The sequence below is a fragment of the Vulpes lagopus genome, chromosome 10 (genome assembly GCF_018345385.1).
Source record: "Vulpes lagopus strain Blue_001 chromosome 10, ASM1834538v1, whole genome shotgun sequence".
Taxonomy (NCBI): domain Eukaryota; kingdom Metazoa; phylum Chordata; class Mammalia; order Carnivora; family Canidae; genus Vulpes; species Vulpes lagopus.
Window position 1 is genome coordinate 25742090 of NC_054833.1, and position 27146 is coordinate 25769235.

The 27146-nt window shown below is 36.1% G+C and overlaps 1 protein-coding gene across 2 annotated transcripts in view; it reads left to right on the forward strand.

The window, feature by feature from the left end:
- SPIDR (scaffold protein involved in DNA repair) overlaps positions 1 to 27146 on the forward strand; it is a 436460-nt gene that overhangs the window by 40312 nt on the left and 369002 nt on the right. The gene's annotated exons all lie outside the window — the stretch shown is intronic.

The window sequence follows — 27146 nt, forward strand, 5'->3', positions numbered from 1 at the left end:
CTCCTGGTGCAGTGGAAACAGAGGCACTCCCACTCCTACAATACAGTGACCTTCTTTTAGGTGTGAGTTGTTCCCTTCTGTTTCACAGAGAAGCTACACTGTCACCTTCCGAGCCATCTGAAAACTGTTAGTACAGACAACTCCAAGTTGGTTTCCTATGTTTTCTTCTTATGAATTTGCACTTTTTATTTTCAGCTCAAAGAAGTCCCTTTAACATTTCTTGAAATGCTGGTGTAGATGAACTCTTTTAGATTTACTTTGTCCAGAAAACCCTTTATCTTTCCTTCAGTTCTGAAAGATGACTTTGCTGGGTAAAGTATTTTCATTGGAAGTTTATTTCCTTTCAGCACTTTGAATATATTGTGTCACTCTCTTCTGAAGAGTTTCTGCTGAAAAATCTGCTAGAGTTTTTTTGTTTGTTTTTTTAATACATATTATAGTTGTTGATTGCTGCTTTTAAGATTCTCTCCTTGTCTTTAACTTTTGGCATTTTAATTAGAAAGTGTTTTGGTGTACGTGACTGGGTTCATCCTATTTGGAACATTCTGGAGCAGGATGTCTGTTTCCTTCTCTGGGTTAGGGAAGTTTTCAGCCATGCTGTTTCTTCAAATAAGTTTTCTACCCTTTTCTCTCTCCATCTCCTTCTGCAACAGATATAATGTGAATGTTTGTCTGTTTGATATTTTCCAATTAGTCCCTTAGGCTGTCTTCATATATTTTTTTTTCATTCTTTTTTTTTACTGCTCTGATTGGGTGATCTCCAGTGCCCTGTTTTGAGTTCACGGATTCTTCTGCTTCATCCAGTCTGCTGTTGAATCTCTTTAGTGTATTTTTTGGTTCGGTTATTGAATTCTTCAGCTCTGTGACTTCCATTTGGTCTTTCTTCTATTTTCTCTTTTTTTGAAGTTCTCATTGTGTTTATCTATCTGTGTTATCTTCTTCCAAATTCGGAAAGCATCTTTATGATCATTATTTTGAACTTTTCATCAGGTAAATTACTTACCTCTGTTTCATTAAGGATTTTTTTTTTTCCTGGAGTTTTATTTTTTCATTTGGAACACATTCCTGTTTCTTCATTTTGCTTAACTCTCTGTTTGTTTCTATGTATTAAATGAAATAGTCACCTCTCCCAATCTTTGAGGAGTGTCTCTTGTAGGAGATGAACCTTCACATTCAGCCTTGCCCTAGTTCTTGGTTGTCTCTTGATCCTTTATTATTGTCCAAGCAGCCTAATTTATTTTCAGTAATTCCAAGTTTTTGAGGATGTGCCAAGACCTGTTAGTGTCCCATTGGGGAATATCTCAGCTAGAACCTAAATCCAGGCTGATTGGAAGTCAGATCTTTAGGCGGCAACTTTTACATATGTATGTGTATGCAGTTCTGTGGGACCACAAGCTTATGCTTGTTGGCCACCAGAGCAGGAGATCTGAAGTTGTGCTCTGAACAACAGGGGCAAAAATCAACACTTCATACTAGTGTATAAGCTTCTTCCTGGGAGATACTGGCATGCTGTAGTGAGGGAGAGAGCGGGCACAATGATAGTGTCCCTCTACCCATGCTCTGTGTGAGTATTTCTATAGCCTCTAAGGTGTATGCCAGACCTGAAGCATCAAGACAAGCAAATAGGTCTCTTTTAACAGAGACGCTGGGGGTGTGTTTCAGTCTGTTGTTTATGAGCTGCCCTGGGGGGTGGCACCCTACTAAGAACTGTCCCTCCAATTGTTACAGTCCTATGGGAGCCAAGAATACAGGCCCTTCTGGCCAGAGCCAGAGTGTGACCACAGCCACATGTTCAAGGGGCATCCCCTCTGTAGCAGCCACTAACAGCAGGACACCATTTGTAAAAAGTGGAACACTAAACACATGTTAGAGCTTCCTTCCAAGAGACTGGTGCTCTGGATTTCAGCTGAGGGTGAGTGTGAATGTAGCACCCACCTTCTGAGATCTCTGGTCCAGTTTACAATCAGCCTTTAGATGTATATTTAATTAGCACTCTGTTCCTCAGGCCATAGCTCTGATGCTCTGCTTATGGGCCTCTTTCACAGATGCACTGAACTTCTGGGTCTCTTGCCTCTTGTGCCCTGAGGGTGGTAGCTATTTAAAAACTTTTTCACCATTGGTGACAGTCTTATGAGACCTGGGAGCGTAAGCCCCACTGGCCATTGAAGCCAGGTGATGTAGATATGTTCCTTGGGACCAGCTGTAAAAATCAAGGTGCCAGGCAAGGGAACTTTTTGAGAGATTCTAGTAAGCTAGAGCAAAGCAGAGGGGGAGCACAAAGATGGTACCCAGTGGCCTCTGTTTTACTGGAAGTGTGTCCATGGGCACCTAGATGTATGCTAGACCAGAAACCTAACTCTCAGGCTGAAGATCCTGGACAAGCAAATAAGCCACTTTCTCAGAAAGAGTAGGGGTGTGTTTCACTCTGCTTTGTGTGCAGGGCGTGGTATTCTGTGAAGAACTGTGTCCGATTGTAGAGTGCCCATGGGATCCAAGAAAGTAAGCCTCCTTGGCCCCCAGAGTAAGGCTGTCAAGGAGCACGCCTGGGCTGCAGCTGCAAAAACTGGGGTGTTTGCATAAAAGCCCCCCTTCAGGACCTAGTGGCACTGAGGATGTGGCAGAGTGACCATGCAAAGATGCTACCTGTCCTCTAAGGAAAAAGAAAGATGGTGCCTGCTGGTTTAGCAAGCCAGAGGAAGAGCACAAAGTGGTTCCTACTTGTTAGAGGATAAAGATGGCATCCACCATGAACAGAAAAGTCTAATGTTAAAAAAATAAATAAATAAAAGGCATCTACTAGCTTTAGTAAGTTAGTGGAAGAACTTAACAATGGCACCCAGCAGCACCTCCTTCCCCTGACGGTATCCCGGCAGGCCCCAGCCCCTCAGGTGACAGTCTAGGACTAGCAGATGTATTTCTTTGACGTAGAGTCTGGGTGCTTTCCAAAGAGCTCTTTCTGGGCTGCAGGATGAGTAAGTCTTAGCATGACCACATTAAGAGATGTGTCTCAGTTTGGTACAGCTCTGTGGGTCTTGTGTATCCAAGGCCAGTTGATTTTCAAAGACACGTGTTTTGAGTATAATCTCTCAGGTGTAGATATGAAAAGTTGAAAAAAAAAAAAAAGAAAAGTTGGAGTGTCTGATGAAGGGTATGAACTTTTGGCTCCTCAGGGAGAAATTCTGGGTTTGTTAGTTCCCTCCCATTTGCAATTTACTGCACCGAAGTCAGGTTTATGGCAGGACTGCATCTGCCTCTCCCACCCATCTTGATGTGGCTAAGCCATTATTTTAGCAGGCCTTTTCTCTTTAGGTAGAAATTGGCAAGCTGATTATGAAATTCATATAGAAATATAAAGGAGGTAGGTTTTGTAGAGCAGTGTTGAAGAAGAATTACAAAGTAGATAACTTACACCTCCTGATTTACTCTAATGTTGCAGTAATCAAGATTGTGATTGTGGATAAAGATATACAGGAAGATCAGTGGAACAAAATAGAGAGCTGAGAAATTATTTTTGACAAAGAAAGTAGTCCAATGGGGGGAAACAAAGGCTTTTAAACAAATAGCGCTGGAATGATTAGATAGTCACATAGATAAAAAGTCACCTTGACTCTCTGTGTCATACACACAAAGCTTAAGATAGATCATAGATCTAAATGTAAAAGTTAAGCCATAAAACTTCTAGAAGAAAAAGTAGAGAATAGTCTAAGCGTTCTTTGGTAGGCTACAAAAAGCAACAAGTCTTAAAACTACTAGAGATTAAAATTCATCACAATAAAATTTTTTTTTGCCATCATTAAGAGATAAAATAATAGCAAACATTTATCTGTAGGGGCACCTGAGTGGCTCAGTGGTTGAGTGTCTGCCTTTGGCTCTGGTCATGATCCTGGGGTCCTAGGATCGAGTCCCACATTGGGCTCCCCACAGGGAGTCTTCTTCTCCCTCTGCCTGTGTCTCTGCCTCTGTGTGTATGTGTCTCATGAATAAATTAATAGCATCTTTAAAAAGAAAACATAAAAAAATTTATCTGTAAAGGACTTGTATCCAGACTATATAGAGAAACCTTGCAACAATAAAAAGACAACTCCTTTAGTTGGAGAAATATTACAAGAGATACTTCATAAATGATGCTATTTGCATAGTCTGTGAGCATATTGGACTTCAGTGTGTGAATTTTGGGGGAGCACATTTCAAGCCCATAACAGGATTATAAAGAAAAATTTAAAAAATATTTTTTAAGTTTTTATTTAGATTTTAGTAAACATACAGTATAATATTAGTTTTAAGTGTACAATATAGTGATTCGACACTTAAATATAACAGCCAGTGCACAACGAGTACTCTTATTACTTGCCATCACCTATCTCCCTTCTGGAAACTATCAGTTTGTTTTCTATAATTAAGAGTCTGTTTCTTGGATTGTCTCTTTCTCTTCCGTTTTTTCCCTTTGTTCACTTGTTTTGTTTCTTAAATTACACATATAAAATCATATGGTATTTGTCTTTCTTTGACTTACTTATTTTGCTTAGCATAATACTGTAGCTCCATCCACGTCATTGCAAATGGCAAGATTTCATTTTTTTAAGGCTGAGTAATATTTCTGTGTGTGTGTGTGTCTATACATACATCTTTATTATCTATTCATCATTCAGTGGACACTTGGGCTTTTTTTTTTTCTTAATAATTTGGCTATTGTAGATAATGCTGCTGTAAACATCAGGGTGCATGTATCCCTTTGAGTTAGTATTTTAATATTATTTGGGTAAAAAGCTAGTAGTACAATTGCTGGATCATAAGGTAGTTCTATTTTTAACTTTTTGAGGAACCTCTATTCGGTTTTCCAGAGTAGTTGCACCAGTTTGCATTCCAGTGGTTGCACCATTGCACACCAATGGTGCGAGAAGGCTTCTCTTTACATCCTTGCCAACACCTGTTGTTTCTGGTGTTACTGATTTTAGCCATTCTGACAGGGTAAGGTGATATTTTTATTGTAGTTTTTATAAACAGAGTACTAATTTTTCTTAATATGAGTTTTCTGTTAGAGTGTTAGATTGAAAATATCCAGTGGGTTGTTGATGTCACTTGGAATGTTTAGGAGACAACACACACAGCATTGGATGCTGATTTGGAGAGCAATTAGGGTACTATATTAAAATTAAAGAAACATAAGGAAATTTCATTTTCTCTCCTTTTTTTTTTTTTTTTAAAGATTTTATTTGTTTACTCATGAGAGGCAGGGACATAGGCAGAGGGAGAAGCAGGCTCCCTGCAAGGAACCCGATGTGGGACTTGATCCTAGACCCCAGAATCATGACCTGAGCCGAAGACAGATGCTCAACTGCTGAGCCACCCAGGCGTCCCTCATTTTCTCATTTTGAGTCTACATTTCTGGGGCAATAAGAAAAGAAATAGTATGAATAATTTTAAAAACCAGACAGTATGAAGAAATGAGCCCACAAGAGAAACTGGAATGAGAAATTGGAATGGAATGATAAGATGTTTCTCATGGAGTTATTTCAGTAGTTTTATCACAGTTTATTTTTCCTTTTTCAAATACCAGCAATTTTTAAAATATTAATTATAATGAAAATGTTTTTCAGGTTATACATATTTTGCGAGGAATTTAGCTAAAACAGGCTGCTGATTAAACTTTTTGAGTTCCAAAGCCAAAACATCATCTTCCCTGATGCTCCAGAAAAATCTTTGCCTTTTTCCTTCCCTGGCTGCTGTAGTTATAAAAGCTTTGACAGAGGCATCTGGGATTTGTGTTCTTTCTGTAAGAATGGAGGACTCTGCCAATCTTGGGTCCCCTGATATGCTAATGTGGGAATACCATCTCCTCTTTCTGTTTCTCCTTAAATGCCTGAGACATCTAGGTCATTGAACTTTTCATGGCTCTCAGCTCTATTGCAGAGATTATCCAAGAAGAATAAAGAAGGCTTCTTTTAGAACTAAAGTTGATAATAAGATGACTGTCATACAACTATACTATCTCTTTTTTTGGCCATTTCTGTATCTTTATACAAAAGAATCAAGCCTCCATTTGCTCATTTTTTTTCTTTTTTCTTTTCTTTTTTTTACAAATAAAGTGCAAGTGTTTGCTCTCCATTGGATTGAATGTACCTTTTTCAGTGGCTCAGCATTTAAATACAAATTTAAGAATTGGTCCTAGGTTCACCAAGTTACAGCCTAAGAAAAACCAATTTAGCTGACTGTTTTATCCTAAGAACAGTTACACTTGGATTTTATTTTCTAAACATTTAAGATTTTTCAGGTATTGCTTTCTGACAGAGCTGGAAAGGGCTGTCTGTAATGGCAGTTTAAAAGAGGAGTGGCCAGGGCTCTGCAGCTAGGACTATAGTTTAAAGTTAGCCCTTCCTCAGGGAGCTGGAGAAATTGATCAACTGAGGAGGGCAAGCAGGAATCTGACAAGTCAGGGTAGAATGAGTAGAGGCAATTACTGGGAGGATAGGGGGGCCCATTAGCATTAGTGTCATCTTCTGATTTTGAAATTTTTATTCACTTTTTAGCACTAGTGTCACCTTCTGATTTTGAAATTTTTATTCACTTTTTGAAGTTGTTTTCAAGAAATGCTGTTTGTGCCCCTTTATTTGGAAAGTACTCTGATGTCAGGTCATTTAGTCCTATGTAAGGCACATAATCTGTATAAATGGGAAAACCATTATTTTGTAATCTAGCACTTTTAGTTGTTAACACTCCAGTTGCTACTGATTTTCTTTAAAAGAATAACTAAAATAATACACTGGGTTCAAAGGGATGATTATAATTTTTGTGTCAAGTAAAAGTATGTTAATTGTTTAATATACCAAAACAAATAAATACACAAAATGTATTAGAATATTACTTTAATTATTAAAGTTGCCTATCTCACCAAGAAGATGGCACAGGGTACTGGACATAAGTAGTAGTCAGTTAAGGAAGAACAATAGTGTGAGATATTATCCATTTCTTTTTTCTTACTCTTTTCTTTTTTTATTGGATTATACATTTTAACATATTGTTAAATTGACCACTTTGATTGTTGTGACTCTTGTCTCTTATTGGGGTGTGTGCCCATTTAATTGTTGAGAGAAACTTCAGTTATCATCCTTGCCGTGTACACTTCCTTAGCTACATTCATTTGGTCATCAGATCTCTCAGTTTATTAAAAAAAAATCTGTTGAGGTGAAATACATGTAATATAAAATTAACTTTCTAAAGTGATTTCAGTAACAGTACCTTGTAACATGTGCAAGCCCACACAAAGGAAATACCATAGCATTAAGCATCTACTCCAAAATCCCCCCTTCCTCCACACCTCAGCAATTTCAGTCTTCTGTTTCAATGAATTTACCTGTTTTAAATATTTCATATAAATGGAATCATACAATTTGTGACCTTCTGTGTCTGCCTCCTTGCTTAGAATATTTTTGAGGTTCATCCACACTGAAGCATGCATCAGTACTTCATACATTTTTATGACTGAATAATATTGTTATGGATATACACCAAAATTATTTATCAGTTCATCTGTTGATGGATATTTGGGTTTTTCTGCCCTTTGGCTATTGTGAATAGTGCTGCTATGAACATTAGTATACAAAAAATCAGTTTGAGTACCTGTTTTAAGTTCTCTTATGTATATACCAAGGAATGAGATTACTGGATCAATGGCAATTCTATATTTAGCTCACTGAGAAGTCACTAACCTGTTTTCCATAGTGATTGCATTATTTTACATTCCCACCAACAGTGCACAGTGTTCCAATTTTTCTACTTCCTTTCCAGCATTTATTTTCCTTAAAAAAATTTTATTGTAACAATCCTAATGGGTATAAAGTAGTATAGTATTGTGGTTTGGGCATTTATTTCCATGACTAATGTTGATAACCATGTTTTCTTTGTCATTTGTATATCTTCTTTGAAGAAATAGCTATTCAAATCCTTTATTGATTTTTAAAATGAATTTTCTTTCTCTTCTTACTGAGTTGTGAGAGTTTGGATTTTAAAAAGTATGTTCTGGTTACTAGACAGAACACGTTATTCATAATATCTCCACAAGAGAAACTGGAATGAGTTTCGAGTCCAAAAAAAAAAAATATATATATATAGTCAAATATTGTCAAATTTATAATTGGCAAATATTTTCTTCCTTCAGTAATTTATCACTTTCTTTTTTTTTAATTTTTATTTATTTATGATAGTCACACACAGAGAGAGAGAGAGAGAGAGAGAGGGGCAGAGACACAGGCAGAGGGAGAAGCAGGCTCCATGCACTGGGAGCCTGACGTGGGATTCGATCCGGGGTCTCCAGGATCGCGCCCTGGGCCAAAGGCAGGCGCTAAACCGCTGCGCCACCCAGGGATCCCAATTTATCACTTTCTTTTTAAAAATACCTAGTGTTGCTAGAAGCCTTGTGGGTTTTTTTTTTTTTATTTAAAAAGATTGTGACTTCTATATTATTATTTGATAAATTTGACATGTTACATTTTGTAACTTAAGGTATATAGTGTGTAAACTTAAGGTATATAGTGTGTTACTTTGATACATTTATATATTGTGATATGATTGCCATTGAAGCAGTATTTATCATCTTACATCATTATAGTACAATATTATTGTCTATATTCATTACATTGTGCATCACATCTTTATGGCTTATTTTACTAGTGTTAAAGTTTCTACTCTTAAATACCACCAATCTTATCCCTCACTCCCATCACGTGGTAACCACTATTTTACCCTCTATTGTCACATTTGATTTTTATATACTCCATGTTGGTGATAACATGTAGTGCTCATCTGTATCTGAGTTATCTACTTAGCATAATATACTCAAGGTCCATCCATTTTGTCATAAATTGCAGGAGATCCTCCTTTTTCATGACCAACTAATATTCCATTGTATGTGTATGCTTGTGTGTCTGTGTGTGTTTGTGTGTATCTTAAAAAAATTCTTTTAGCTATTGATGGCTATTTGAGTTGTTTCCCCATCTTGGCTATTATGAATAATGTGTGATAAAAATGGGTGTGTCTATATCTCAACAAATCCTATTTTTATTTTCTTTGGTTATAAACTTGGAAGTGGAATTACTGGATAGTATGCTAGATATATTTTTAATTTTTTGTAAAACTTCCATATTGTCTTCTGTGGTCATTGGATTTATTTACATTTATTACATTCACACAAACAGTGTAAAAGTGCTCCCTTTCCATGACATTCTCCCTAGTACTTGTCTCTTCCTAACAGGCATGGGGTAATATCTCATTACAGTTTTTATTTTCATTTCCCTAATGATTAGTGATGTTAAGCATTTATTCATGTGCCTGGTGGTCATTTGATGTCCTCTTTGGAAAAATGGCTATTTAATTTTCCTGTCCATGTTTTAACAGATTGTGTTTTTCTTATTAAATTGTGTTCTTTATATTTTTGTATACTAATCTCTTATCCAATCTCTTATAGTTTGTAAATATTTTCTCTCATTCGTTAGGCTGTCATCTCATTTTTCTTACTTTTTTCTTTTGCTGAGCAGAAGCTTTGAGTTTGAGTTTGATGTAGTCTCATTTGTTTGTTGATTTTTGCCTTTGCTATCAGTGCTTTTCACATCACTTTGGTTAAATTTATTACTACGTATTTTATTGTTTCTTATGCTATCGTGATTGGGATAATTTTCTTTCCCAGTGTTTCATCATTAGTGTAAAGGAATGCCACGATTTCTGTAAGTTGATTTTTATAACCAACTTTAGTGAAATCATTGATTTCTTCCTTTTTTTTTTAATGGACTCTTTGGGATTTTCTATATACAAGATCATAGTTAGCAAATAGTGACAGTTTTACTCCACTTTTTCCTGATTTGGGTGCCTTTTGTTTCTTGTTTTGCCCAGTTGCTCTAGATAGGACTTCCAGTGCTATATATATATATTTTCAAAGATTTTATTTATTCATGAGAAACACAGAGAGAGAGGCAATGACACAGGCAGAAAGGCAGGCTCCCTGCAGAGAGGCCGATGTGGGACTTGATCGCAGGACCCAGGATCACACCCTGGGCCGAAGGCAGATGCCCAGGATCACGCCCTGGGCCGAAGGCAGATGCTCAACCACTGAGCCACCTAGGCATCCCTCCAGTTCTATATTGAATAGGAATAGTGAGCATAGCCAACCTCACTTTGTCTGATCTCAGAAGAAACCCTTTCCCTTTTTTCCATTGAGTATAATGTTAGCTGTGGGTTTCTTACACATGGCTTTTATTATGTTGAGGTATGTTCCTTCTATAACAAGTCTGTTGTTTTTTTTTTTAATCATGAAAGGATGTTTTTTCTGTGTCCATTGAGATGAACTTATGATTTTGATCTTTCATTTTATTGATGTGGATTACATTTATTCACTTACATATGTTGAGCGATCCTTGCATCCCAGGGATAATTCCTACTTGGTCATGGTATATAATCCTTTTAATTTTTTCTTGAATTTGTTTTGCTAATATATGTTGATGATTTTTTAACGATCTGTATTCATCAGAGATCGTGATCTGTAGTTTTCTGGTGATGGCTGTCTATTATAGGTATCAAGGTAATACTGGCTTTGTAGAATGAGTTCAGAGTGTTTCCTCTTCCTCCATGTTTTGGAAGAGTTTGAGAAGATTTGGTGTTAATTCCTCTTTAAATGTTCGAGTAGAAATCACTAGTAAAGCTGTCTGGCCCTGGAGTTTTCTGTGTTGGAATTTTTTTGATAACCAACTCAATCTCATGACTTACTACTGGTCTATTCAGATTTATATATTTCTTCCTAATTCAGCCTTGGTAAAATCTTGTGTGTTTCTAGAATGTACCCATTTCTAGGTTGTGTGATTTGTTGGCATATAATTATCTATTATAATTATAATTATGTATTTCTGTAATACCGATTGTAATGTCTCCCTTTTTATTTCTGATTTTATTTATTTGAGTCTTCTCTCCTTTTTTCTTAATCTAGTTAAAGGTTTGTCAGTTTTTGATCTTTTCAGCAAACCAGCTTTTAGTTTCATTGATCCTTTCTGTTGTTTTTCTGGTCCCTATTTTATTTATTTCTGCTGTGATTTTTATTATTTCCTTCTCCTATCTGGGCTTAAATTAGTTACACTTTTTATAGTTTCTTAAGGTGTAAAGTTAGATTGTTTATTTGAGATCTCATTTTTTAACATGGATTTATTGTTACAAGCTTTCCTCTCAGAACTACTTTTGCTTATTCCACAAAATTTGATACATTGTATTTTTGTTTTCATTTGTTTTGCCATAACTTTTTATTTCCTTTTTTTTTTTAATTTTTATTTATTTATGATAGTCACACAGAGAGAGAGAGGCAGAGACACAGGCAGAGGGAGAAGCAGGCTCCATGCACCGGGAGCCCGACGTGGGATTCGATCCCGGGTCTCCAGGATCGCGCCCCGGGCCAAAGGCAGGCGCCAAACCGCTGCGCCACCCATATTTCCTTTTTGATTTCTTCTTTTAATCCTTGTTTGTTTAGAAATGTGCTGTTTAGTTTACACATTTTTGAAGATACAATCACTTTCTTCATATTCATTTGTAATTTTATACCTATGATCATAGAAGATAATTGGTAGGATTTCAGTGTTCTTAAATTTGGTAATGTTAGTTTTGTGGCTTATTATATGATGTATCCTGGAGAATGTTCTATGTGCACTTGAGAAGAATGTATATTCTGCTGCTGTAGATTGGAATATTCTATATATGTCTGTTCAGTTTGTTTATTCTAAAATATGGTTCCATTCCAATGTTTCTTTGATTTTCTGTCTGTATAATACTACTGTGAATAGTGGGGTATTGAAGTCCCCTACTTATTGTATTGTTGTCTATTTCTCTCTTAAGATCCTGTTAGTATTTCCATATTATGTTTTGGTGCTCAGATGTTGGGAGCATATATGTTTATGGTTGTTATATCTTCTGTTTATTATTAACATATAGTATATTATTAGTTTCAGAAGTAGGGTTTAGTGATCCATCAGCTGCATATAACTCTCAGTGTTCATTACAAGTACCCTCATTAATGCCTATCACCCAATTACCCTATCCCCCTACCCATCACCCCTCCAGCAACCCTCAGTTTGTTTCCTATAGTTAAAAACCTCTTATGGTTTGTCTCCCTCTCTGATTTCATCTTATTTTATTTTTCCTTCTTCCCCTATGATCCTTTGTTTTGTTTGTTAAATTCCACATACGAGTGAAATCATATGGTAATTGTCTCTCTGACTGACTTATTTCACTTAGCATAATACCTTCTAGTTCCATTCATGTCTTTGCAAATGGTAAATGTTCATTTTTGATGGCTGAGTAATATTCCACTGTATATATAGACCACATCTTTTTTATCCATTAATTTATCTATCCATGGTATATGGGCTCTTCCCATAGTTGGGCTGTTGTAGACATTGCTTCTATAAACATTGGGGTCCAGGTGCCCCTTTGGATGACTATATTTTTATCCTTTGGGTAAATACCTAGTAGGACAATTTCAGGGTCATAGGATAGCTCTATTTTTAGCTTTTTGAGGTACTTCCCTGCTATTTTCCAGAGTGGCTATCCTAGCTTGCATTCCCATCAGCATTGTAAGACGGTTCCTGTTTTCTCTGCATCTTCACCAATATCTGATGTTTTCTGACTTACAAATTTTAGCCATTCTGACCAGTGGGAGGTGGTATCATATTGTGGTTTTGATTTGTATTTCTCTGATGCCGAGTGATGTGGAGCATTTTTTCATATGTCTGTTGGCCATTTGTATGTCTTCTTTGGAGAAATATATCTGTTCAAGTGTCCTGCCCATTTCTTGACTGGATTTTTTTTGTTTTGTGGTTTTTGTTTTTGTATTTTTTTGATATGGAGTTTGCTAAGTTCTTTATAGATCTTGGGTGCTAGCCCTTTATCTGATATGTCATTTGCAAATATCTTCTCCCATTCTGTAGGTTGCCATTTAGTTTTGTTGACTATTTCCTTTGCATGGAAAAGCTTATTTTGATAGTCTCAATAGTTCATTTTTGCCCTTGGAGATGTGTCTAGGAAGAAGTTGCTGCAGCCAGGGTCACAGAGGTTGCTACCTGTGTTCTCCTCTAGGATTTTGGTGGATTTCTGTCTCACATTTAGGTCTTTCATTTTGAGTTTATTTTTGTGTATGGTATAAGAAAGTGGCCCAGTTTCGCTCTTTTGCACGTAGGAGTCCATTTTTCTCAACATCATCTGTTGGAGGAGACTTTTTTCCATTGGATATTGTTTCCTGCTTTGTCGAAGATTAGTTGACCATAGAGTTGAGGATCCATTTCTGGGTTCTCTATTATTTTCCGTTTATCTATGTGTCTGTTTTTGTGCCGGTACCCTACTGTCTTAATGATTACAGCTTTGTAATATAGTTTGAAGTTTGAAATTGTGATTTCATCAGCTTTGGTTTTCTTTTTCAACATTCCTTTGGTTAATTGGATTTTTTTTTGGTTTCATACAAATTTTAGGTTTATTTGGTCCAACTGTGAAAAAAAATATTAATGGTATTTTGATAAGGATTGCATTGAAGATGTAGATTGCTCTAGGTAGCATAAACATTTTAACAATATTTGTTCTTCCAGTTCATGAATATGGGAATATTTTTCATTTCTTTGTATCTACCTCAATTTCTTTCATAAGTGTTCTATAGTTTTCTGACTATACCTTTACATCTTTGGTTAGGTTTACTCCTGGGTATCTTAATGGTTTCTGGTGTAATTGTAAACGGGATCAGTTCCTTGATTTCTCTTTCTTCTGCCTCATTGTTATTGTATAGAAGTGCAGCTGATTTCTGTGCATTGATTTTATATCCTGCCACATTGCTAAATTCCAGTGTCAGTGCTAGCAATTTTTTAGTGGAGTCTTTTGGGTTTTTTACATAAAATGTCATTTCATCTGCGAAGAGTGAGAGTTTGACTTCTTTGACAATTTGGATGCCTTTTGTTGCTTTTTGTTGTCTGATCACTAAGGCTAGGACTTCCAGTACTATGCTGAACAACAGTGGTCAGAGTGGACATCCCTGTCATGTTCCTGACCTTAGGGGAAAAGCTCTCAGCTTTTTAAAGCTGAGAGCTTTTCCCCATTGAGGATAATATTTGCTGTGGGTTTTTTGTATATTGCTTTTATAATGTTGTGTTCTTCCAATTGCTACTTGGCAGAGAGTTTTAATCAAGAAAGGATGCTGTATTTTGTTACTTGCTTTTTCTGCATCTATTCAGATGCCCATATGGTTCTTGTCCTTTCTTTTATTAACTTGGCATATCACATTGATTTGTGGTTGTTGAACTACCTCTATACCACTTGGTCATGGTGAATAATCTTTTCAGTGTACTGTTGTATGCTACTGGCTAGTTGCTTGGTGAGAATTTTCACATCCTTGTTCATCAGGGATATTGGTCTGTAAAATTCTTGTTTTAAGTGGTATCTTTGTCTGGTTTGGGGATCAAGGTAATGCTGGCCTCATAGAACAAATTTGGAAGTTTTCCTTGCATTACTATGTTTTGAAACACCTTCAGAAGAATAGGTACTAAGTCTTTAAATGTTTGGTAGAATTCTGCTGGGAAGGCATCTGGTCCTGGATTCTTGTTTGTTGGTAGATTTTGGATAACTGCTTCACTTTCATTGCTGATTATAGGCTTGTTCATGTTTTCTAGTTCCTCCTGTTACAGTTTTTGTATGTTATATGTTTCTAGAAATGCATCCATTTTTTCCAGATTGACTAATTTGTTGGCATATAGTTGCTTATGTTTTTTTAATTGTATTTCTTAGGTGTTGGTGTGATCTTTCCTTTCATTTTTGATTTTATTAATTTGGTTCCTTTCTCTTTTCTTTCTGATAACTCTGGCCTAGGGATTTATTGATATTATTAATTATTTCAAAGTAGCACCTCCTACTTTTGTTGGTCTATTTTTTTTTTTTTTTTTTGGTATCTGTATCATTGATTTCTGCTCTAGTCTTTATTACTTCTCTTCTCCTGCTTGGTTTAGGCTGTGTTTGCTCTTCTTTTTCTAGGTCCTTTAGGTGTAAGGTTAGGTTGTGTATTTGAGATTTTTCTTGTTCTTGAGAAAGGCCTGTATAGCTATAAAGATCCCTCTTAGGGCCACCTTTGCTGCATCCCAAGGTTCTGAACTATGGTGTTTTCATTTTCATTTAATCCCATGAATGTTTTTAATTCTTCTTTAATTTTCTGGTTGACTCATTCACTCTTTAGTAGGATACTCTTTAAGCTCCATGTATTTGTATTCCTTCCAAATTTTCTCTTGTGATTGTGTTCGTTTTAAGGCACTGTGTTCTGGAAAGATGCATGTAACAATTTTGGTCTTTCACACTGGTTGACACCTGATTTGTGACCTAGTATGTGATCACATCTGGAGAATGGTCTATGTGCACCTGAGAAGAATGTGTATTCTGTTGCTTTAGAATGAAATGCTCTCAATATATGTTAAATCCATTTGGTCTAGTGTGTCATTCAAAGCCGTTGTTCCCTTGTTGATCTTCTGCTTGTCCATTGCTTTGAGTGGGGTGTTAAAGTCACCTAGTATTATGGTATTATTATCAATGATTTTCTTTAATTTTGTTATTAATTGGTTTATATATTTGGCTCCTTCCAAGTTAGAGGTATAAATATTTATAATGTCAATTCTTGTTGGGTGGACCCTTTTTTATGACATAGTGTCCTTCTTTATTTCTTTTTACATTCTTTGTTTTAAAAACTCTAATTTGTCTGATATAAGCATTTCTCTCCCAGCTTTCTTTTGATGTCCATTAGCATGATAAATGGTTTTCCACCCCTAAAATAAAATAAAATAAAATAAAATAAAATAAAATAAAATAAATAAAATAAATAAAAAATAGGTCTCCTGTAGACAGCATATCATTGGGTCTTTTTTTAAAATCCAATCTGATACCCTATGTCTTTTAATTGGAGGTTTGAGTCCATTTACATTCAGAGTAATTATTGAATGATAAGAATTTAGTGCCATTATAATTCCTGTAACGTCACTGTTTCTGTAGATTGTTTCTGTTGCTTTCTGGTCTTGGTTACTTTTGGACTCTCTCTTTGATCAAAGGATCCCCTTTTATATTTCTTGCAGGGCTGGTTTAGTGTTCAGAATTTCCTTTAGTTTTTCTTTGCCCTGGAAACTCTATCTCATATATTCCTAATGACAGCCTTACTGAGAAGTATTCTTATCTGCATATTTTTCCCATTTGAACATTGATCATCTCATGTCAGTCTTTTGTGCCTGCCAGGTCTTTGTTGACAGGTCTGCTACCAACCTTATGTTTCTACCCTTGGAGGTTAAAGACCTTGCACTGAGCTGCTTTCAGGGTTTTCTCTTTATCTTTGAAATTTGCGAACTTCACTATCATTTGTTGAAATAATGACCTTTATTTATTGATTTTAAGGCAGTTATTCGTGACTCCTGTACTTGAATGTCTGTTTTTAGCTATAATTTGTCAAATAAACCTTCTCCACCCCCCCAACTCTTCATCTACTAGAACGCCTGTTATTCAGATATTTTTTTTAAAGATTTATTTATTTATTTATTTATGATAGGCATAGAGAGAAAGAGAGGCAGAGATTCAGGAGGAGGGAGAAGCAGGCTCCATGCCGGGAGCCTGATGCGGGACTCGATCCTGGGACTCCAGGATCACGCCCTGGGCCAAAGGCAGGCGCCAAACCGCTGAGCCACCCAGGGATCCCCCCTGTTATTCAGATATTATTTCACTTTATGGAATCATTGATTTCTCAAAGTCTCTGTGGTATTCCAGTAGTTGTTTTTCTCTTTTTCAGCTTCTGTATTTTTCATCATTTGTCTCTATATCAGTGACTGTCTCTTCTGCCTCATTTATACTCACTGGTAAACCCTCAGTGCCTGACCACATCCCAGTAATAGCATTTTCAATTTCAGCCTGGTGAGATTTTAGTTCTTTTATTTCAACAGCAATGGAGTCTCTAGTGTCTTCTATCCTTTTTTTCCAAGCCCAGCTAGTATCTTTATAACCATTATTTTTAATTCTAGTTCAGACATCTTACTTATATCTATATTGATTAAACCCCTAGAAGAGAGTACTACCTTCTGTTCTTTCTTTTGTGGTGAATTTCTTATTCTAGTCTTTCTGTCCTGAAAAGAAGAAAGGAAAGAAAAAAACCCAGCAATAATAATAATAATAACAATAAAAACTTCAAAAAGTGTTTCAGGTGTATGCTGTTTTCACTCTACTATTGTGTTTGGCTGCTCTTTCCCACCGGTCCTTTACAACATTCCTTACTGCTTATAGTGCAGAGTGTTTAGACGTTTATGTAGGTGTGCTTTGCTTTGTTTATTCATGTTAAATCTGTAAAGGAAAAAAGAAAAAACAAAAAAAAGAAAAACAAAAGCCTCAAATAGGACAAGAGAATAGTAAATGGAACAAAAATGTGTACAAACAGACAATAAAGTATAAGTCTGATTCTAAAAAATAGGAAGATTCTATTCTGATTCTAAAAAATAGGCTTTCGTGAGTTCCTTGTGCTACACTGCCTTTGCCTGGGCCATAGGGTGGCCCAGAGCCACAGATTCCCTGTATTTTATCTCTGGTTGTGGTGATTCAGTCAAGTTTTAAGGGACCTAATAATGTGCAGGCTCACTCCTGTCCCTTCTCTGGTGTACCTAGCACCGATATTCTGAGACCTGCAGAGGCTAGAGTTTATTGTAATGTTCTGTGAAGAGCTGGAACCAGGTTACTGGCCATTTGCACTCAACTAAATCCCCTATTCCCTAATGTCCCAGGAAAGCTGTTGCAGAGGCTTCAATCTGTTGTGGTGGACAGGGAAGAGGGGCAGCCAGGTTATCTACAGTCTGCTCTCATCTCTGTGCTCTTCTCAGTTCACTGCGGGAAAGCAGCTGTTTGGAGGACCCACAGTGGTTTAAGCCTATTTTGTCTCACAGTGAAAATTTGTTGAGTGTTTTTTGCCCCCTGTGCTACTCTGACCTGGCTGTTGAGCACCGCTCAATGGCTCTCTGGCTGTCCTTTTGTCCTTGAAGAGGCAGCATATGCTCTTCCAAATGCCCTCTGGGACGGAGAACAATCTCTGCATGTGTGACTCAGGGGATCTCCTTACTGCATCTTATTGTGCTGTCACAACCTGCTGTGCTTTCTCCCACTTTTCCCCTCTCCCTGACTTTGCTCTGTAAAACTGCTTGCCTTCCCTTTGCAACCCCACAGCTTTCCTCTCTCCCAGTTTAGGGCTCTGAACCTTGATATCTGCCTTGTTCTCTCTCCAACTGGGAAGATTGTTTCCTTAATCCTCCAGTCATCGTCCTAGTTCATCTTCGAAATAGTTGAACATTGACATAGCTGTATTTGAAGGACTGGGCAACCTCAGGGTCCCCCTACTACATTGCCACTTGACTGCTCCCCTTCACTCTCTATCTGCATGCATGTTTTGGTCTGAAATGAGTTTCTTCTAGGCAGCATATAATGTAGATGGAACTTGTTTTTATTTTTTTAAATCTACATTATCACCCCATGTCTTTGATTGGAGGGCTTATTCCCTTTATAGTCAAAGTAATTATTGATAGCTATGTGTTTATTGTAATTTTGTTACTTGTTTTATGGCGGTTTTTACACTTTTTTCTTCTTTTCTTCTCTCATGATTAGTTAGCTTTCTTTAGTAATACATTTGGATTCTTTTCTCCTTATTTTTTTGCATATGTATTGTTTTTTATTTGTGGTTACCGTTTGGTTTGTGGTATAACATCTTCTGCATGTAGAAGTCTATATTAAGTGGATGGTCGGTTAACTTTGAATCCATTCTTTATTCCTTTCCTCCTTCATGTTTTAGGTATATGGTGTCATACTTTATATCCTTTTATTTTGGGAGTCCTTTAACAGATTTTTACAGATATACTTATTTTTACTGCTTTTGTCTTTCCTGCTTTCCTTACTCTTACTTATGTTCTTTCTTTTCCACTGAAAGACTCCTCTTTAATATTTTTTTGTAGGGTTGGTTTATTGGTCATGAATTCTTTTAACTTTTGTTTGTGTAGGAAACTCTTTATCTTTTCATCTACTCTGAATGATAGCTTTGATGGATAAAGTTTTATGGGTTGCAGATTTTTTCCTTTCAGCACTTTGAATATATAATTCTACTTGCTTTTGGTCTGCTAAGTTTCTTCTGAAAACTCAAGTTATAGCCATATGTGGTTTCCTTTGTATGTAACTGCTTTCTTTTCTCTTGCTGTTTTTCAGATTCTCCCTTTATCATTACTTTTTGCCCTCTTAATTATTATGTGCCTTGTTATGGACCTCCATGGATTCATCTTGTTGGAGTATCTTTGAGCCTTTTGGACCTGAATTTCTGTTTCATTACTCTGATTTTGGGAAGTTTTCCGCTATTATTTCTTAAAATTTCTGTCCCCTTGTCTTTCTCTTCCTCTTCTGGAATCACTATATTGCGAATGTTATTAGACTTGATAGTGTTGCTGAGTTTCCTAAGTCTATTCTTATTTTGTATAAATTTTTTTTCTCACATGCTTTGCTTGATTACTTTATTCTCTCCTCCATGTCACTGGTAAATTCTTCTTTGACTAGCGTACTGTTTATTCCATCTAGTGTATTTTAAACTTCATTTATTTATTTTTCTTATTGTGTTCTTCATCTCTGATTCTTTTTTATGTCATTGTTAAAGGTCTCACTGATGTCCTCCAGTCTTTTCTCAAGTCCAGGGAGTATCTTTATGTTCATTATTTTAAATTCTCTTCAGGCATATTACTTATCTCAATTTCACTTAGGTCTCTTGCTGTAATTTTGTCCTCTTCTTTCATTAAAGGCATATCCCTTTGTCTTCTCATTTTGTCTCAATCTCTGTGTGTGTTTCTCCATGTTAGGAAAGATAGCTACATCTCCTACACAGGAAAGTAATGGCCTTATGAAGAAGTTATATAGTACCCTGCTATGTTGTGTCCCTTGTTTACCACAAGTTGATACTTCAAGTATGCTCATGTATGATGCATGTGCCTTACTATTGTGACTGATCCATTTTTTTTGTTGTTGTCTGCAAGAGCTCTTTTTGCTCGTTGTGGTCAGTATTTGTTCCCTGTGGTGTTAATGAGCCAGTCTGAGGATGCCTTGGGCGTGAGTTGGGTCAGAGTAGACATTTGCCAGAGTTGTAGTATCACCAAATTGCATAGTGCTTTCCCTGTCTTGTCCCCTGACATTGCATTGATGTGCATGCAGGATTTTCAGTCAGACCAATTGTGTGCCTCCATCCCACTGCTGGAACCTTTGACTGACTGGTGTGTGCTTATCTTTCCTTCTCTCTGGGACAGGAGTCACTTTGGAGTGGTGCTGGCCAATGTAGGGGTTGTTTGCATACTGTATGGGCTCTAGCCAAGTGCATATTGGGGAGAGTTGATTGAAGGAAGCCCAGTTTCTGGGGGTGGGGTGGGGTGGTGGTGGATGTGATTGGGGTTGATTTGGGTTGGACTGGGTGACAGTGCTAGGAAGCTTTGTACACTGCTGTTCCTTTGTGGGAGTGGACCTGTCATGCCCAGAATGAGACAGGCTGTCCAGACAGGTGGATTGATAGAAGCACATTATGGTGGTAGGATGGGCAGCGCATAGGGCAGCAGTGCTAAGTTATATAGTAGTAAGTCCTAAAGGTGGCCATATGTTTACACTGGTGGGCTGGGTAGGGAGTGGTTAGGGTTGGGGTGGGGAAATGGCACTTGCAATTCCTTTGTTACTGGAGATATTCCCAGCAATTTCTTTCCTATCCAGGTCAGGCTCTGAGATTGCTATAGTAAATGACTCTTAGGCACCTTTCTACCTGCTGCTTCTGTGCTGCATCTCCATGGACTATTTATTGTGTTGTCTTTTTAAGGACAGTGGCTCAGTTTCTTTTTGCTCTCAGTTCTCCCAGAGCCAAGCCAGCTGATTTTTTAAACTTCCAGATTTCAAGTACCACTGGTGGTAAGAACTAATGAAATTTGACACCCCTGATTTTCACATCCAAATGATATGGGGATTTGTCTTCCCCATGTGGGTGCCCTGATATGAGGTCTTTTTCTTCTGCCTTTCCACGTCCCTGTGTTCCCCTGGCTCCAGTCCTGCAAGTCTGTTTAGCTTCCCACGGTGTCTCTCTCCTTCTTACTCTCTTCAGTGTGGCCTTTTCTCTACATTTAGTTAGGGAGCTTATTCAACCAGTCTTGGGGTCATTTTCTGGGTTCTTTATAGTGGTGTGAATGGTCCCTCGCTGTTATCTGTGGGCCAGGGTTAGCCTAGATCCTTCCTACCCCACCATCTTCCCCAAAGCCCCTATACCATTATTTTTTGTTTGAGGGTTTTTACAATTTTTTATTCTTTCTTTTGTTTTTCAGATTTCTTTTGAATTAAAGTGATGCTTTCCATTTGTAACATATAATTCCTTTAAGGATTTTCTCTATTTTTAGATTCTCAGAGATTACACTGATGTTCACCATATACAACTTAATGTAGCTGTGTATCCCTCTGATATATAATAATTTTACTCCAGTGAGATAGAAATAATAACCCCTATATCTCTATTCCCTCTCACACTTCTTTGTGCTATTATTGTTATGTGTATTATCTGTATATGTTACAAACCTATTAATGGATTGTTACAATTATAAATTGATATAGTTCTATGTCTTTTATAGAAGTGGAGAGAAGAAAGGAGGGCAAGTGTATATTTATAAGGAGGCATATGATCTTTCTTGTCATTTCTTATTCTCTTGTTTTCGAGGGAATCATGTTATCATCTGGTGAATATTTCCTTTGTTTAGTATAGCTTTGTTGGCACCTACGTCCTTTGTATTATTGACAGATACATTACGTTTCTATGTTTTAGGTGTAGCAGTACAATTATATACATACTGTATTATGCATTTGGTTTTCAAATTAGTTAAGAGAAAGAATACACATATTTTTCATAAATTAGGTAATTTCATTTACTGTATTTTTTTCTTGTGGATTTGTGTGGATTCTGAGGCCACTTGCTTTCAGCCTTGATATCTTCTATTAATATATTTTGTAAGGTGGATCTGTTACCATTGATCATTTTTTGTTTACCTGAGAATATTTTATTTTACCTTCATTTTTGATAGATTCACTGCATATGTAAAAATTTTGGTTGACAGTTTTTTTTTTTTTTTTTTTAATTTACCACTTGTAGTGTGTCACCACTCTTCTAGTCTCCTTGGTTTCTAATGAAAGGTTGGATCTTAATCTTATGAGGGTTCACTTGCATATGATAGTGATTGTTCTTTTATTGCATTTAGGATTTTTTTCTTTCAACATTTTTAGTATGATGTATCTGGATTTGGATCTCTTTTTGTTTATCCTATTGGAGTTTCTTGAGCTTTCTACATATGTAGGTTTTTATTTCTTTATTAAATCTGGTAAATTTGTAGCCATTTTTTTCTTGGAATTTTTACTTTTTTTTCCTGCTCCTTCATCTCCTTTCTCTCGTGTACTCCCATTACTGGTATGTTGATGTACTTAAAAGAGTCCCATATTTTTTCATAGAGTTTATTTTCATTTTTCAATTTGTTCTTCATAATCTTTTTTATTCAAATTCATCAATTCATTCTTTTTCCAGCCTCTTTCTATTGGTAAGCCCTTCTGGTCAGTTATTGTGTTTTTCTTTCTTTTTTTTTTTTCTTTAAAGATTTTATTTATTTATTCATAAGAGAGAGAGAGGCACATGCAGAGGGAGAAGCAGGCTCCACGCAGGGAGCCTGACATGGGACTCGATCTGGGGTCTCCAGGATCACGCCCTGGGCTGAAGCGCACTGAATCACTGAGCCACCCGGGCTGCCCTGTGTTTTTCATCTGTAGAATTTGTTTGGTTGTACTTTATAATTTATCTTTAGTGATATTCTTCATTTGATGAAATATTGTCATCATACCTACCTTTATATTTCAAAAGTTGAAATAGAATTCAAAGACAAAAAGTTTTCTCTTTTAAAATGTACAGTTCAAAGGTGTTTAGCTGTATTTATAAGGTAAGGTTATACAACTATCACCACTTTCTAATTCTAGAACATTTTTATCAGCTCAGAAAGAGACCCCATACTCCTTAGTAGTGAATCCCCATTCTACCCTTTCATTTTTCCTGGAACTCTAATGTATATTAAGTCTCTGAATTTGTTTAGTCTAAACTTTTCATGTAAATGAAATTATAAAATATGTGGTCTTTTGTGTCTGGATTCTTTCACTAAGCATGATTTCAGGGGTCATCCATGTTATAGCAGGTATTAGTACTTCACTCTTTGTGGCTGAGTAATTCTCCTTTGTATAGATATACTGTTTTTTTTTTTTTTAAATTCTATTTATCAGTTTATCTACATTTGGATTTTCTTCTACTTCTTGACTATTAGGAATACCACTTCTTGTAATTCAGGTACCAGATTTTCTATGAACATCTGTTTCATGTTATATATCTACCTAGAAATGAAATTGCTGGTTCATGTGGTTATCATATGTTTAACATTTTTGAAACCTTCAGACTGTTTTTGAGAGGCTGTACAATGTTACTTTCCCACTAGCAATTTATGAGTGTTCTGGTTTCTCCACATCCTTGATAAAGCAGCCATTGACCACTCTCCAAGGCTTTAAAAAAAAAAGAAAAAAAAGAAAAAAAAACCTTCTTAGTGGGTATGAAGTGGTATCTTATTTTGATTTTGATTTGCATTTCCCTAATGGCTAATGATATTTAGCTTGTTGCTTTACATGTACTTATTGACCACTTGTTTGTCTTCTTTGGGTAAATGTCTGTTCAAATATTTTATATTTGGCTTATTTGGTTTTATTGTTGAGTTATACGAGTTCTGAATATATCATGTATATAAATAAGTTTAATTAGATTCATTATTTGCAGATATTGTCTCCCATATGTGAGTTGCCTTTTCACTTTCTGATACTGTATTTTGTTGCACAAATATTATTTTTGAACAGTTTATTTTTCTTTGGTTGCTTGTGTTTTTTGTGTCATATGTAAGAAACCACTGTGTAATACATGATCATGAAGAATACACCTATATTTTCTTCCAGGAGACCTTGTAGTTTAGCTTTTATTTTATTATTTTATTTATTTTTAAATTTTTTTTAAAGATTTTATTTATTTATTCATGAGAGACACAGAGAGGGGCGGGGGGCAGAGACACAGGCAGAGGGAGAAGCAGGCTTCATGCTTAGCCTGATGTGGGACTCGATCCCAGGACTCCAGGATCATGCCCTGGGCTGAAGGCAGGCGCTAAACTGCTGAGCCACCCAGGGATCCCTTATTTTTAAATTTTAAAAATTATTTATTTATTTATTTATTTATTTATTTATTTATATTTTTATTATTATTTTTTTTAATTTTAAAAAAATTTTAAAAGATTTTATTTATTTATGAGAGACACACACACAGAGAGAGAGAGAGAGAGGCAGAGACACAGGCAGAGGGAGAAGCAGGCTCCATGCAGGGAGCCCGATGTGGGACTCCATTCCCGGGCTCCAGGATCATGCCATGAGCCAAGGCAGACGCTCAACTGCTGAACCACCCAGGTGGCCTTGTAGTTTAGATTTTAAATGTAGATCTATTTTTAGTTGAGTTTTCAGGTGGTGTTAGGTCCAAATTTATTCTTTCACATGTGGATTTATAGTTGCCCCAGTACCATATGTTTAAAAGAACTTTCTTTACCCTTTAAAAAATTATGGCACAGTTGTCAGAAATCAAGTGTATAGGTTTATTTCTAGGTTCTATATTCTGTTCTATTGATCTGTATGATGTGCATCTTTATGCAAATTCCACAGTTTTGTACTAGGTTTTAAAATTGGGAAGTTAAGAGTTCTCTAATCCATTTTCTTTTTCAAGATTGTTTTGGCTATTCTGGGTTTCTTGGATTACTGTCCGTATTTTAGAAATAACTTTTCCACTTCTGTCCTTTTGTCCTACAGCCCTCCCCTAGGTGAGTAGGCCCATGCTGTCCTCCTCGTGGTGGTTTGTGGGAGGCAGACTTATATTTCTCATTGAAAGAGGTCACATTCTAGTAATGATCTAGTTGTAATCATGGTGTGAAGTGTTCAAGAGTGGACACAGAAGATGTGTTCTACCTTTATGCTATGAAATCTCAATGGTAAATTCAACGTGTCCAGAAAGCAAATTATCATTTGCACATTCCTACATATTTTGGTTAAGACTTGATATTTTCAAACGAAGTCTAACAAATTCTCAGAGAGACCATGGAAATTAGTGTTCATAGGCATTATAATGAAAGATATTGTGGCATTAATAATAATTTAACCAACACTAAATAAATGGTATTAAGGAACTGAGCAGGTGTATGTTGTTTTAATACCAGCATGTCCTAAGAACCAAAGCATCCTGAGTAACAACAGTATTGTTACCTTTTTCTTGTGTAGGAGTTACAAAATTAGCCTACAATAGCATGTATGATAAGGATTTGATGTTTAGACACCATAAAGAATATTTAGACAATAAATAAACAATAAGTATTTCTACACAATATTTTAAAGCTTTGTTGATAAATCGATATAGCTCCCACAGGCCCATAAATTTTGTAAAATCAGATTATTTATTCAGACAGATGCCTCACAAAAAATATTTTCCCATGGCCTCCACATACCCTAGGAGTGGCCCTGCTCAAGGTTACATAGTAGATATGATCCAGGTTGTTGGTGGGATGGCAGCATTGGCATTCTTTTAACCTAAATTGTAGTGAAAAGAATAAGGAATGTTTATAAAGGACAGAACTAGGAAATCAATTGAGCTTGAATTGTTTACTTTGAATGAAGAGTGAAACTTCATGGGTGATTTGTTCATTATGAGGAAGTAAAAATTTTTTTAACTAGATCTGTGAATCTTGTCTCAGTATGAGTTGCCTGTGAGGGGTCCTGGAGTGTAGAGAAAAGGAACTATGATAGGACATTAATAATCACAATCTTCAATAGGTAAGGACTTACAGATTTAACACATGATAAAATAATTTTAAATGTAGTGTTTGCTGATTTCTATTTTAAATATTCTGTAGGAGGGATACCTGGGTGGCTCAGCAGTTGAGCGTCTTTGGCTCAGGGCATGATCCCAGTTTGGAGATCCAGTCCTGCATCGGGCTCCCCACAGGGAGCCTGCTTCTCCCTCTGCCTGTGTCTCTGCCTCTCTCTCTGTGTCTCTCATGAATAAATAAATAAAATCTTAAAAAAAAAAATACTCTGTAGGAGATGATTCACCACTCATAATTAATACTTGACACAAAATCCTATGGTTATATTTTTGCAACGTTAGGAATTTTGTTAGTACCTTTTTTTTTTATTAAAAGAAACCAAAAATATTTGAGATTGTGCTTTAATAAGATTATTCCTTATTACCATGTTCCTATCAAGAACTAATTTACCATGATTCTATTTAGCATTAACTTCTGTTTTTATCAAGAACTAACTCAGACTCTTATTGAGAACTGATTGACCATGTTTCTATTGAGAACTAATTTAACTACCATGTTTCTATGATTGTAGCCAAACAAAATGAATATTTGAAGGTGACAATTATCCGTAATACTTCTTTATGAAGTTAACCTTTATTTTTTATTTTTTATTTTTTTTATTTTTTTTTTAACCTTTATTTTTTAAAATAATATTTACATTTTTTCTCATTCATCTGAAGATGAGGAGATGTAGTACTAAGGCCTGTAAAAATGGATATTTATACAACCAACAAAATAAAGTTTTTTTTTTTTTTTACCATTTTTAGGATCTACATAGATAAAATTAACAGCCTACTGTTTTTATTTAAAACAAAAAGAAAAAAATTTTAAATGCAATAGTTGAGTGTAATGTAACTATTTACATTCTCTTACTGCTGCTTTAATTTTTGTCCATGAGTAAATATAGTCTTTGCATAATTATAATCTAGTCATGGTATAATTTTGTGGGTTTTTTTCCAGTTCTTCATGTTTATCATTTTTAGTGGCTGTTATAATTTTGTGTTACCCCTTCATTCTTTACCTTTCAACCTGGTAAACAGTTTCAAACACAAAAGGGGATCATGGGGCTTGATGGTGAATGCATATATTTGGAGCATTATTTTACATGGCTGGAAGTTCTGAAGGAAA